The 6,775-nt window shown below is 51.8% G+C and overlaps 1 pseudogene; it reads left to right on the top strand.

Annotated features, from left to right (window-relative positions):
* The first annotated feature begins 408 nt into the window (after positions 1-408).
* On the top strand, positions 409-1,276 carry LOC149326936 (uncharacterized; annotated as a pseudogene).
* The last annotated feature ends 5,499 nt before the right edge of the window (positions 1,277-6,775 follow it).

Raw genomic sequence — 6,775 nt, 5'->3', positions numbered from 1 at the left:
CCTCCGCACGCGCCTCTTTGAGCAAGAATGCGTGGACGCACTGCCCATGAGCGAGGCTGAGTTTTTGCGCAAATGGTCGACATATTCTATCGTCTTGCGCGGCGGTCGAGTGTCGGCCTCATTACTGCCCTACTGACGTGCTCAGTGCAGGGGCACTGCGCATCTGCTTGAATGATCAGGCCTTTGAGTTCAACCGCTTTGTTTTGTATTTTTGTTGCTTTCGGAAAAAATAAACATCTCTTTCCACGCCGCCGCCGAGTTATTAAGTTCTTTGCGGGCGCAAGTCAGCCCGGATAAAGAGTTTCGTTTCGAAGACGTTCTCGCTGTTTTCCTGTTCGCCGTACTGCAGTCACCACTACGTGACATCTGGTGGAGGTGCTGACCTGCTATCCAGCTATGCCCCTCACGATGGAACCTGGTGCACAGCCAACGCCCGTCGTGCTTCGCCAGCCCCGTGATCCTCCGTCTTTCCGTGAAGAACCACACGAGGATGTAGAAGACTGGCTGGACTTATACGACCGTGTGGCAGCGCTGAACACTTGGGACGACAGCGCTAAGCTTCGGAACGTTTATTTTGCATTGGACGGCCCTTCCAGAACATGGTTTGAAAACCACGAATCTTCCCTCACGACTTGGGTGACCTTCAAGAAGCAGCTACTGGCTACCTTCACTAGCATCGTACGTAAGGAAAAAGCGGAGATCTTGCTGCAGTCAAGAATTCAACGCCCAAACGAGACCGTGACTGCGTATGTGGAAGACGTGAAACGCATTTTCAGGCGCGACAACCCCGACATGACTGAAGAAAAGAAACTGTTCTTCCTGATGCGTTGCATGAAGAGCAACGTTTCGCCGGCCTGATCCACAATCCTCCACAAACCGTCGCCGAATTTGTAGCTGAAGCTTCAACCATCGAAAAGTCCCTGGAAGCCCAGACCCGTCAATACAACCAACCGTTGCTGTCGTGCTTTCGGCAAGCCTGCCAGAAGATACCCCTACCAGCGGGGATAACCTTCGAGATATAATACGCGAAATTGTTCGCGAAGAACTTCGCCGACTGCTGCCATCCCCAACACAGCCGACGCAGGAGACACTGGTGGCGTCGCTCAAGGACGTCATCCGTGAAGAAGTACATCATGCAATTGGCTCCCCGTCACCAACGACACCAACGGCAGCTGAAGCCATCACCTATGCCGCCGCACTACGCAGTCCTGCGCCCCGACGAGACCTCTCTTGCCCTCTTCGACAGCACCACTCCCACAAGAACGACGACCCCTAGCTCCCGCCCGCCCACATTACGAGCGACGCAACAATTTGAGGAAATCCGACGAGTGGAGGAGGCCCGACAACCGCCCACTATGTTTCCATTGTGGCCACGCCGGGCACATATTTCGCCACTGCCCTTACAGGCGCATCGGCCTGCGAGGTTTTGCCATCAACGCCCCACGACCGCTCCCCGGCCAGCGACCACGGAAAATTGACAACTACGTGCGTAGAGGGGATTACGTGTCTTCAAGCCGTCTTTCCCGCTCCCCGTCGCCTTTCCGCTCCCCGTCGCCGTTCACCGCACGATTTGCATCACCAAGCCGCAACTACGCCGCCGCTGTCCGAGGCAGGTCCCCTAGCCCCCCGTAGGGGAAACTAAACAAAGCAACCTGTGGAGGTCAGGTTCCTTGCCGAGGAAACGACGAAGATCCTCCAGCGACCACGCCGTATGAAGACGCCGTACCTACTACACCGACGACGCATACAACCTCGACCACGACGCAAACGGCCTTCAAAACTACGCCGCCATCAAGAAAAACTCCGCCCACACACCCCAGCCACGATTCACATACCCGACGAAGCCGTAACCCGACGCCGAGGACGACGAGTAACTCCAGAGCCAGGACATCCGACTTAGAAGTGGTTATCGACAGCCACAAAGTCACCGCTCTTGTCGACACAGGAGCCGATTATTCGGTGATGAGCGGATCATTCGCTGCGCAACTGAGGAAAGTAACGACCGCTTGGGACGGCCCAAAAATTCGCACCGCAGGGGGCCACCTCATTACGCCATGAAGTTGAAGTTGTTGAAGTTGAAGTTTATTTCTCGCTCTCAGTGGTACAAGTATTACTTACAGTACTACAGTATTACAAGTGTTACAGTGGTACAAGTACAAGTATTACTGGGAGAGAGAGGACGCAGGGAAAAAAGCTGCTCGAATGCAGCTTGAGAGGCACCCTGCGCCCACACTGCTGAGGCAACGTATTGCCTCAGTTGTTAGTTTACAAGACAGCTACAGGTGAGGCACTAGAAAACAATAAATAAAGTATCAACATGAATATAATATCTACAGTGGCACTTAAACATTAGTATCACAATCACAACAAAAAGCGTCATAAATACTCAAAAAACCAAAAGCATCACATCAACCACATGTGTACAACAGCAGAATTCACACGTGTTACAGCTTTAATCACAGTTCGGAACAAGTTGTAATTAAACGTCTTCAAAAAGATACAAAATGGTTTTTAGGCTCTTTACCGTGATGCATTTTAGCGATATGCTGTTATTTTCTAAAATGTTTAGGTATTTCGACAGAATAAAAGATAAAGATTGCATACCGTATTTGGTCCGACAAAGAGGCAGTGACCAAGGAAAATGAGAGCGGGTATCGTAGACGGTTGAATAGCGAGACATTTTTAGAAGTGAGAGAGTGGTTTCATTGTTAGTAAAAACCGCAGTTTTGTACATTGATAGCAATCTGAAAGGAAACAAAGAAGTGAACTTTAGAATGCCAAATTTAATGAGGTATGGATGTGTGTGGGTCTGCCTCGATACGTTTGCTATGAGTCTAATTGCCCGCTTTTGTACTGTTATTAGTTTGGATATGTTGTGCTGGGTAGTCGTTCCCCAAACTGTGAGACAGTAACAGTGCATCAGAACGATGCACAGCGCGAGTGGCTCTCAAGGGACATAGCTATCCCGCGACCTTCGTAGTGCTACGGCAATGTTATCGCGAAGTGATCTTGGGCATGGATTTCCTTAATGAGCATCAAGCGATCATCGACCTGCGATCCAAGATGATCACGCTTTCCAAGGACGAGGCCATCCCGTCGACGAGAACTCCGGAACATAACGTTGCGCTTAGTGTCCTGGAGGAACAAGTGAGCGTCCCACCCCGCTCAAGCGTCATTGTCACCGTAGGCGTCACGGAAGCGAGTGACACTGAAGCCATTATCGAAGGGAACATGGAGTTGCTTCTCGACCGAGGAATCGGCATCGCAAGAGGCATCGCACATTTCCACAAAGGACAAGCCGAAGTACTGCTGACTAACTTCAGCGAAGAATACCGGCACGTTAACAGAGGAACGACGATTGCATTCCTCGACGAAATATCCGACGTACGAGACTTCTTCGCGCTCTCCGACCCACCCGTAGAAGATTCGCCTGACCAAGAGAATTCGCCCACTTCCGACATAAGCCCAGCCCTGCCCCGGAACAGACACGACCAGATCCGCAATCTCCTTCGAAGCTACAGCGAGCGCTTCTCGTCATCGCCGAAGGTCCGACAAACGACGATCACCAAGCATCGCATTATAACCGACCATCACGCCCGACCTCTCCGCCAGAATCCCTACCGAGTGTAGCCGCGAGAACGACAAGCCATCAGGGACCAAGTGGAAGAAATGCTGCGCGACGACGTTATTCATCCTTCCAAGAGCCCCTGGGCTGCGCCTGTTGTTCTAGTGAGAAAGAAAGACGGTGCACTTCGATTCTGCGTTGATTACCGGCACTTGAACAACATTACAAAGAAGGACGTCTACCCTCTCTCTCAGCATCGACGACACACTGGACCGGCTCTGCAACGCCAAGTATTTCTCATCGATGGACCTCAAAAGCGGCTACTGGCAAATTGAGGTCGATCAAAGAGATCGCGAGAAGACCGCATTCATCACTCCAGATGGCCTCTTCGAGTTCAAGGTGATGCCATTTGGTCTCTGTTCCGCACCAGCCACATTTCATCGAGTAATGGATACAGTGCTCGCAGGCCTGAAGTGGCAGATTTGTCTGGTATATTTAGGTGACGTCATTGTCTTCGCTTCGAACTTTGAGGAACACCTAAAAAGGCTTCGAACAGTACTAGGCGCATTTAAATCGTCCGGGCTAGCCTTGAAAGAGAAGTGCCACTTTGCCTATGAAGAGCTGCTGTTTCTGGGCCACATTGTTAGCCCAGACCCGCAGAAAACAGCTGCTATTGCAATGTTTCCCCCACCGGCCGATAAGAGAGCTGTGCGAAGATTCCTCTGACTGTGCGCGAATTACCGACGTTTCGTCAAGAACTCTTCGCGCTTTGCCGAGCCACTGACCCACCTGACAAATACAGATGTGCCATTCAAATGGGAAGCGCCGCCTTCAAGGAACTTCAGCGCCGTTTACAGTCCCCACCGATCCTCGCGCACTTTGATGAAAACGCCGAGACTGAAATTCATACCAACGCAAGTAGTGTGGGCCTAGGCGCTGTCCTCGTTCAGAAAATTGACGGAGTGGAGAAGGTCATCGCGTACGCTAGCCGTTCACTGTCCAAAGCCGAAGGTAATTATTCGACAACTGAGAAGGAGTGCCTTGCCATGATCTGGGATACGTCGAAATTCCGCCCCTACCTGTACGGACGACCGTTCCAGGTGGTCAGCGATCACCACGCACAGTGTTGGCTCGCCAGTTTGAAGGACCTCTCCGGCCGCCTCGCTCGATGGAGCCTGCGGCTCCAAGAGTTTGATGTAACCGTCGTTTACAAGTCCGGACGCAAGCACTCTGACGCCGACTGCCTGTCATGAGCCCCTGTAGATGAACCGCCACCGGACGACGATGAGGACGCCTTCCTGGGACCAAACAGCTCCAGCTCTTTTGCACAACAGCAACGCTCGGAAGCCGACCTAAAATGCCTCATCGAATACTTGGAAGGCAAGGTTTCTTCACCTCCCGCCTTTTTCAAGCGAGGATTGTCTTCGTTCTGTTTAAAGAACGTTGTCCTCGTGAAGCAGAACTTTGCAGCGAACAAGACAACCTACCTCCTTGTTGTACCTTTAAGTCAGCGTGGAGAAGTTCTTCAGGCCTCACACGACGAACCGACAGCTGGACATCTCGGGTTTTCTCGCACCCTTCGCCACATTCAAGACAAGTATTACTGGCCCTGACTGTCTGCCGATGTCGCACATTATGTAAAAACCTGCCGAGATTGTCAGCAACGAAAGACCCCTCCAACCCCACCAGCAGGATTTCTGAACCCCATTGAACCCATCTCAAGGCCCTTTCAGCAGATCGGCATGGACTTGCTTGGCCCTTTCCCGAAATCAACATCTGGAAATAAGTGGATCTTTATAGCGACCGACTACCTGACCTGCTACGCCGTGGCAAAAGCCCTACCGAACGGAACAGCAGCAGAAGTCGCCAAAGTTTTCGTGGAGAACATTCTTCTGCGACATGGCGCCCCGATGTGCTCATCACTGACAGAGGAACAGCATTCACGGCGGAACTGACGCAAGCCATTCTCGATTACTGCCAAACCAGCCACCGGAGAACAACTGCATACCACCCGCAGACCAACGGACTTACCGAGCGCCTCAACAAAACCATCGCCGGTATGCTCGCCATGTATGTCGATGCCGAACACAAGACCTGGGACGTCATCTTGCCTTACGTAGTCTTCGCCTACAACACCGCAGTGCAGGGGACCACCCAGATGACTCCTTTTAGACTAGTCCATGACAGGAAGGCCACGACCACGCTGGACGCCATGCTGCTGAACGTTACCGAGGAAGATAACGTCGACGTCGCCGCCTACCTTCAACGTGCAGAAGCCCGAAGACTTGCCCGATTAAGGATCGAAGGCAAGCAGCGGACCGACGCCAGACGCTACAACCTACGAAAACGCAACGCGGAGTTCAAGCCAGGAGACCGAGTGTGGATTTGGACGCCCATTCGCCGCCGAGGATTGAGTGAAAAGCTTTTGCGCCGCTATTTCGGCCCGTACAAGGTTCTTCGTCGGCTGGGTGAATTGGACTACGAAGTCGTTCCTGACCAAATGACTGCATCCCAGCGACGCCGCTTACGAGCAGAAGTAGTTTATGTTGTACGCCTAAAGCCCTATGATGCACGCTAGAGGGCGCCGTGTTTCCACATTCGGTGTTTATTTTTGCACAATCCGTTTTTGATTGTTTATAGCCGTTTTTGTTCTAAATCATCGAGTCGATGCTTCTTTGAGAGGGGAGTAATGCCGAGAATCTTTGTAACGTTCGTTTGTAGTATTTGTTTGTACATGCTTCAAGGCTACCGACGCGCCGCTTTATCGCTTCGTTTGTGACGCAAGACGCGCCTAGATTTATCTCGATTGATCGCATCCGGACGGAGCCGATTGTAGTTTGCGCCAGAAGGTTCTAGTAACTTCCTAAGCTTTATCTCGAATATTCGCTATAAGCTTTAAAAAGAGCCCGGCCGACAGCGGCGGTCATTCTGTTCGACGACCGCCGAGCACGCTTGTTGCTACGCCGCCGCCGAGTGATTCAGTTCTTTGCGGGCGCAAGTCAGCCCGAATAAAGAGTTTCGTTTCGAAGACGTTCTGGCTGTTTTCCTGTTCGCCGTACAGCAATCACCACTACGGGACAATATATTTTCCTCACCTCATCAAGAGTCTCCCCGACGTTGCCAGAAGTGGCACCTTCCATTGCTATACGGTCACGTTGAGAATGCCATTTTAGTCGAATGACACCTTCAAATGGCATTCATACTAAATGG

Source organism: Amblyomma mixtum, chromosome 10 (assembly GCF_055824585.1).
Source record: "Amblyomma mixtum isolate Tamu chromosome 10, ASM5582458v1, whole genome shotgun sequence".
Taxonomy (NCBI): Eukaryota; Metazoa; Arthropoda; class Arachnida; order Ixodida; family Ixodidae; genus Amblyomma; species Amblyomma mixtum.
Note: the sequence above shows the minus strand (reverse complement) of the source record. Positions and strands in the feature narration are given on the sequence as shown.